At 43.3% G+C, this 8,340-nt stretch overlaps 1 long non-coding RNA gene across 1 annotated transcript; it reads left to right on the top strand.

Moving 5' to 3' along the window:
* The first annotated feature begins 3,060 nt into the window (after positions 1 to 3,060).
* Positions 3,061 to 5,366, top strand: LOC115174679 (uncharacterized). Its single transcript, XR_003871822.1, has 2 exons — positions 3,061 to 3,622; positions 4,961 to 5,366. It is a non-coding gene; the product is annotated as an uncharacterized LOC115174679 (long non-coding RNA).
* The last annotated feature ends 2,974 nt before the right edge of the window (positions 5,367 to 8,340 follow it).

Below are 8,340 nucleotides of genomic sequence, written 5' to 3'. Positions count from 1 at the left end.
TCGTTTTTTAATTAATCAGAACCATACTGACAACCCACACCTCTTATTCAGAATGAAACACCCTCAGAGGAGATATACAGAGAGAGAGGGAGTGAGGGAGACAGAGACAGCATATACCTTTACCAAAGCCAATGAGACGGATCTTGTTCAAGCATCGCCACAAAACCCCACTGAACAGTCAAACTTTATAATGACCACCCATTTAGTGTGTCCAACTACACTGAAATATTACTACCTGCCATGTTGTTTTCTTCAGATTATAGTACTATTCAGCAGTTCTGGCAGCATTTGTATAAACACAGCTTCTTGTGTGTTAGTGTCATGTGTCATCACATATCGTAATCATTTTATTCTATATTAACTCCAGATGTTTTTGGGATTCCATTCCATCTCTACATTCTCTGTGTGTGTGTGTGTGTGTGTGGACCATATTGCCTGTTTATGCATTTGTTATTATGATAATACTCACTCGTTTGGAGTGTTGTTGTATTTACTGTCCTCAGTCTCTCTGGCCTGTAAACCATGAGATACACACAGACCACCATGTCATCTGGAGTCGTGATCTCACGCTGAAAGATGCAGTCTGGGATATTAAGCACAACAAATTCGTAACATATTGTACAAACTAGATTACCCCCCTTTTTCTCCCCAATTTCGATCGTCTCATCGCTGTATCTCCCCAACACGCTCGGGAGACAAAGGTTGAGTCATGAGTCCTCCGAAACATGACCCGTGCTTCTTAACACCCGCCCGCTTAACCCGGAAGCACTGTTCAACTGACGACGGAGCCTGCAGGTACCTGCAGGTGCCCACCACAAGGAGTCTCTAGAGCATGATGAGCCAAGTAAAGCCCCCCCCCCCCCGGCCAAACCCTCCCCTAATTCGGACAACGCTGGGCCAATTGTGCGCCGCCCTATGGGACTGCCGATCACGGTGATTTGTGATACAGCCTGGGATCGAACCCAGATATGTAGTGAAGCCTTTAGCACTGCGCTGCAGTGCCTTAGACCACTGCACCACTTGGGAGGCCCCACGAATTGGATTATTATCATATCATACGAATTGCAACAAACAAACAGGACTTAACATATACGAAATATGATGTAGTACACAAAAAAACAGGGACCCATTATAGCTTGTGAGCACCACTTTCAAAACTACTGGCTGAAATTATACAAAAGTTCTGGAACATCACTTTAAGATATGCATCCTTTGAATCAGAGATGGGTTAAATCCAGTGTTCTACCATGATTTTACCTATCCAAGTCAGATCAGTTATCGCATCAAGTAATTAGTGGTAGAACAAAGAAAAGAAGGCAAACTCCTAGATAATACCATTTTTTACATTTAGCAGACGCTCTTATCCAGAGCGACTTACAGTAGTGAATGCATACATTTCATACATTTTTTTCTCCGTACTGGTCCCCCGTGGGAATCGAACCCACAACCCTGGCGTTGCAAACGCCATGCTCTACCAACTGAGCCACACGGGACCCATACTGACTGTGTGTGCAGCCTAATTACCAGTGTTTACTAGTTCTTTCTCTTCTGACTTTCCTATGCACAAGGTGTGGTGAAGAGGGATTCTCTGTAAGACCAACACTGTCATCAAGTATACCACAGAGAGACAAAGGGGGAGGAAAACAGTGCAGTGGAAAACACAGTGTAATCTCAGACAGTGGGAGAGCGTTGGCACTGTTGACCCCACATAGTGAAATATCAGGACAGGGGTAAATCATTCAACTCTCTACTGTTTTCCTCCTTTTCTGCCTCTCCTCCCCGTCCTCCTCCGTTCGCTCTCTGTTTATGTGTTTACCAAACTGCAGCATCTCTGCCAATTTGGTAAACACATAAACAACTGGAGATGCAGGATCTCTTTTACATTCTCTCTCTCTCTCTCTGTCCAAAACTGAAGGGAAATCCATCATTTCTCTCTGTAAAAACATTTATGCCAAAATGGAACCAATCATTTATCCCCCAAATCTGCTTGGAGTTCCTTTAACATGAAGTCATCACATTCCCCTCCACTCTATCGATCATTTAATCCCGGTTTACATTTCCATTCTCATTTTTATATCCCTTTTTATCAAATGCAGGATGACTGTAAATGTCCAACATCACTGTCATATTCAGTCTTTAATGATGTGAAGTCATGGTTACTCTTTTAGATTACAGTATGTCAATTCATCAGAGAGAGAGAGAGAAAAAAGTATTATTTGTGGCCTCACATAGTACAGTGGTCAACTAATTCACAAATGACCAAAAGATTTTTCTTGTGACACTACAGTACCAATCCAGCCCCAACCCATGTCACTGGCCTAAGATCTTTAGAAAATACATTCATGAAGTCCAGTTGCACTGTTGATCACAATCTACAAGTCCAAATAACATGCATGTACCCTACTATGGTTACTCAGGGAATGTCACAGGATAGGCCAGCCCCTTGCCATGACAACCACCTTGCTGGTGCATGGAAGAGTAGCTGCTGCATGTGCAGAAGTTAATGGGGATCTTAAAAAACTAAACTAAACCATGCTGTCACTCATTTCCAGCTAGTGTCCTTGTACATACTACATCACTTCAAGTCTATTCTCCATATTCTCCATAATTTCAATGATTGAATAACTGTGGTATTCTCTCTCTGTGGATGGAGGACTTTGGCTTACTATATGCATATCTTACTGGCTGTGTTAATTTTGTGGGAGTTTAAGTGGATCCCTTGGAGTTTGGTCATTAATTGGAGTTTAGTCATTTGTGTTTGGTCCAGAACATTCCGCTGACCTCACCACTCTCTGGAGGCTGATAAAACAGCCAATTGTTCAGTAAAGTTTCCTACATTTACCATGTTACGCTCTATACAGCAACAATGCATGCTAGAAATCGTTAAAGGGAAATTTCACCGCTGCTCTATTAAACAGTGTGTGACCATTAATATGTTATTAACATATTATGTGTCAAAGAAATCGAGAATTTCCTCACTACACACAAACATGAGCGTTTCTGCATCTCATTGGTAGAAACGGGTCATCTACATTTCCTGGTTGTAAGCAAACCGCAATATCCAGAATTCCTAGCGATTTCAGTGGAGGTGGATCCAGTTGAATACTCACGTGGAGAAATATCAAAATGTCTGTGTTTGTATCCAGCACTTTCAGCCGGAGGATTTCGATATGTACCTGAAGTCTCAACTGATGATGTTGCCAGGACATCGAAAGTTTTAAAGTGATGCTATTCCATAGATTTTCCCATTCACTTCAAAGAGGAAAGGTACCCGATCAGCCAACATCAGCACAGCAGAAAAGAAGTCGAGCTGAGATAACGTAGCTAACTTTACCTAGCTAACTACGTTTGTTTATCTCAACCAAAATCTAACTAGCTAGCTTTCATAATACGCTGCCTAGACATTCCAAAGCAAATCAATGTAAATATCTAGCAGCAATCTGGCAAAGTTATTTGTAACTTTGCAAGCTAACATTAGCTACATTAGGCTACGTTAACTACATCCTACCGGATCGTAGCTAACTAACTGACTAACAGTACCGTAGAGGCTAACGTGACTATGTGTTCGATCCCATCAACATATGCAGCGACACCAACATCAAACTCAGCACCAGGAACTAGTGTAAGTTACCTTTGCTAAATCTTTCCATGACTCCACGATGAGTAAATAAATATTCTGGAGCTAGGCTTATACATGGTCCGTGTCTTGTTGTCATGGCTGGTGTGTTTACAAGTAGGCTACAACTACTGTCGTTTTCTCTGTGTAGTGGAGGCTTTGTTGATTGTTCATACAATGCTTGACGTCTTCTACATTGGAGAAAAGGAGGTATTAGTAAGGAGGGGATGGTGTGTGTGTGTGTGTGTGTGTGTGTGTGTGTGTGTGTGTGTGTGTATTGATGAGGGACACATTTGTAAAATGTTGGCTAATCACTGACTATTGAATGTCCGACATATTCTTTGGCATGGGGGAGAGGGGTTGTTAGTATGCTCTTCTAACATATTTACTCTATTGTTGGCAGTGCTTGTCTACCCAACAGCACAACTGTAAGCCCTCATATACAACAATACACAACTGGACTGTCAACAAGTCAAGCCCCCATCAAACGTTTCACATCTTTGCTAACAGTACATCTCAATGCCCCATTATTGACTCTAACAGAACACATACTGTACCAGTCTACTGTATCCTTTTTTGGTTCAAGTTTTATTGGTCGTTGGTACGGGATACACATGGTATACATCATCCCACAAAATGTTTACTTGCAGGTTCCTTAATGCAACAACAATGAGAAATTGTAAAAAATAAGAATAAAAACAAAGTAAATGGCAGTAGAATATAATAAACATTTTACCATAAGTATGAAACAGGAAGGCACAATGTATAGTACAATATGTACATGTGTATTGGAGAAGGGGGGGGTTGGGGGCAAGTTTATAATATGAGCAGTATAATATGTGTTTGGTAGCAGTAGTTGTGATGTGTGCTAAGGTGCAGAGAATCAAAGCAGGTGGTCAGTCAAGTTCAAGTCTTGTAGATACCAACAGGCTCAGAGAGTTTCTATCAGACCTCATTCTCCGATACCATCTGCCTGACGGTAAGGGAGAGAACAGCTTGTGTCTGGTGTGTGTGGGGTCCTTGATAATGCTACGGGACTTCCTCAAGCACCGTTAAGAGTAGATGTCCTGGATGGGTGGAAGCACGGTCCCAGTGATGTACTGGGCCGTCTTCACCACCCGCTGGAGGACCTTGCGGTCGTGGACGGAGCAATTCCCGTACCAGGCTGTGATGCAACCGGTCAGGGCGCTCTCAATGGTGCAGCAGGAGTATTTAGAGAGGACCCGGGGCGGCATGCCAAATTTCGTCTGCCATTTACAGATTAACATGGTTTCTTGTATGGTTACACATCCTCATGATCAGTCTTTGTTTTACACATCCTCATCAGTATTCATGTCTTTCCAGGAGACTTGCCGTACAAACACATCTTCTGCAAGAGGTCGACGCAGTGGGTGGTGAAGAAAGTGTATGAGCCCAGAACCCACCACTTCAGGGAGAGGCTTGTCCACCTGTCTGTGTAGTGCAGAACAACTTAGAATGTTGTCTACAAGGAGTCACAGCTCCCCAAACCCAACATCCCTGCCAACATCGCCACAGCGTCAAAGTCTGCAACACCAGCTTCCATTACCCAACAAGATGAGGTTCACCAGCTGAAGAACACCCTGGAAGCTGCCTGGAGCATTCAGCCAACACAGCCATATTCAGTTAAACTGATGTTGTAGTATAATATAGAATGCCTAGTATGCTCACAACTGCATTGTGGTATAGATATTGCTAGCTCTTGTTCATAAACTCAGCAAAAAAAGAAACAGCCCTTTTTCAGGACCCTGTCTTTCAAAGATCATTTGTAAAAATCAAAAGAACTTCACAGATCTTAATTGTAAAGGGTTTAAACACTGTTTTGCATGTTTCTTCAATGAACCATGAACAATTAATGAACATGCACCTGTGAAACGGTCGTTAAGACAAGAACAGCTTACAGACGGTAGGCAATTAAGGTCACAGTTAGGAAAGCTTAGGACACCAGAGGCCTTTCTACTGACTCTGGAAAAACACCAAAAGAAAGATGCCACGGGTCCCTGCTCATCTGCGTGAACGTGCCTTAGGCATGCTGCAAGGAGGCATGAGGACTGCAGATGTGGCCAGGGCAATAAATTGCAATGTCCGTAATGTGAGACGCCTTAGACAGCGCTACAGGGAAACAGGACAGACAGCTGATCGTCCTCGCAGTGGCAGACCACGTGTAACAACACCTGCAGAGGATCGGTACATCCAGACATCACACCAGCAGGACAGGTACAGGATGGCAACAACAACTGCCCGAGTTATACCAGGAACGCACAATCCCTCCATCAGTGCTCAGACTGTCCGCAATAGGCTGAGAGAGGCTGGACTGAGGGCTTGTAGGCCTGTTGTCAGGCAGGTCCTCACCAGACGTCACCGGCAACAACGTCGCCTATGGGCACAAACCCACCGTCGCTGGACCAGACAGGACTGGCAAAAAGTGCTCTTCACTGACGAGTCGCGGTTTTGTCTCACCAGGGGTGATGGTGGGATTCCTGTTTATCATCAAAGGATTGAGCCTTACACCGAGGCCTGTACTCTGGAGCGGGATCGATTTGGAGATGTAGGGTCCGTCATGGTCTGGGGCGGTGTGTCACAGCATCATCGGACTGAGCTTGTTGTCATTGCAGGCAATCTCAACGCTGTGCGTTACAGGGAAGACATCCTCCTCCCACATGTGGTACCCTTCCTGCAGGCTCATCCTGACATGACCCTCCAGCATGACAATGCCACCAGCCATACTGCTCGTTCTGTGCGTGATTTCCTGCAAGACAGGAATGTCAGTGTTCTGTCATGGCCAGAGAAGAGCCCGGATCTCAATCCCATTGAGCACGTCTGGGACCTGTTGGATCGGAGGGTGAGGGCTAGGGCCATTCCCTCCAGAAATGTCCAGGAACTTGCAAGTGCCTTGGTGGAAGAGTGGGGTAACATCTCACAGCAAGAACTGGCAAATCTGGTGCAGTCCATGAGGAGGGGATGCACTGCAGTACTTAATGCAGCTGGTGGCCACACCAGATACTGACTTACTTTTGATTTTGACCCCCGCTTTGTTCAGGGACACATTATTCTGTTACTGTTAGTCACATGTCTGTGGAACTTGTGCAGTTTATGTCACAGTTGTTGAATCTTATGTTCATACAAATATTTACACGTTATGTTTGCTGAAACTAAACGCAGTTGACAGTGAGAGGACTATGCATCATCAGCATCACCTCTGAGGTTGCGAACGTGAGAGAGTATGCCACATAAAATGTGCAGTCGCATCCAGTCAGTAACGAACTTGGCCGTAGAGGCCGACCGATTATGATTTTTCAACGCCGTTACCGAATATTGGAGGGCCAAAAAAAAGCCGATACCGATTAATCGGCCGCTTTATATATTTTTTTTCTCCATTTATTTATTTGTAATAATGACAATTACAACAATACAACACTTATTTTAACTTAATATAATACATCAATAAAATCAATTTATCCTCAAATAAATAATGAAACATGTTCAATTTGGTTTAAATAATGCAAAAACAAAGTGTTGGAGAAGAAAGTGAAAGTGCATTATGTGCCATGTAAGAAAGCTAACGTTTAAGTTCCTTGCTCAGAACATATGAAAGCTGGTGGTTCCTTTTAACATGAGTCTTCAATATTCCCAGGTAAGAAGTTTTAGGTTGTAGTTATTATAGGAATTATAGGACTATTTCTCTCTATACGATTTGTATTTCATATACCTTTGACTATTGGATGTTCTTATAGGCACTTTAGTATTGCCAGTGTAACAGTATAGCTTCCGTCCCTCTCCTCACTCCTACCTGGGCTCGAACCAGGAACACATCGACAACAGCCACCCTCGAAGCAGCGTTACCCATGCAGAGCAAGGGAAACAACTACTCCAAGTCTCAGAGCGAGTGACGTTTGAAACGCTATTAGCGCGCACCCGCTAACTAGCTAGCCATTTCATATCGGTTACACCAGCCTAATCTTGGGAGTTGATAGGCTTGAAGTCATAAATATACAGTGCAATGCATTGCGAAGGGATTCTGGCAAAACTCACGAAAGTGCTATTTTGAATGAATGCTTACGAGCCTGCTGCTGTCTACCATCGCTCAGTCAGACTGCTCTATCAAATCATAATAATAGACTTAATTATAACATAATAACACATAGAAACACTAGCCTTAGGTCATTAATATGGTCGAATCCGGAAACTATCACGTTTATTCTTTCAGTGAAATACGGAACCGTTCCGTATTTTATCTAACGGTTGGCATCCATAAGTCTAAATGTTCCTGTTACATTGCACAACCTTCAATGTTATGTCATAATTACGTAAAATTCTGGCAAATTAGTTCGCAACGAGCCAGGCGGCCCAAACTGTTGCATATACCCTGACTGCGTGCAATGAACGGAAGAGAAGTGACAATTTCACCTGGTTAATATTGCCTGCTAACCTGGATTTCTTTTAGCTAAATATGCAGGTTTAAAAATATATACTTCTGTGTATTGATTTTTAGAAAGGCATTGATGTTTATGGTTAGGTACAGTCGTGCAACGATTGTGCTTTTTTCGCAAAAGCGCTTTTGTTAAATCATCCCCCGTTTGGCGAAGTCGGCTGTCTTTGTTAGGAAGAAATAGTCTTCACAATTCGCAACGAGCCAGGCGGCCCAAACTGCTGCATATACCCTGACTCTGTTGCAGAGGTGACACATTTTCCCTAGTTAAAAGAAA

The sequence above is a fragment of the Salmo trutta genome, chromosome 35 (assembly GCF_901001165.1).
Source record: "Salmo trutta chromosome 35, fSalTru1.1, whole genome shotgun sequence".
Classification (NCBI taxonomy): Eukaryota; Metazoa; Chordata; class Actinopteri; order Salmoniformes; family Salmonidae; genus Salmo; species Salmo trutta.
Note: the sequence above shows the minus strand (reverse complement) of the source record. Positions and strands in the feature narration are given on the sequence as shown.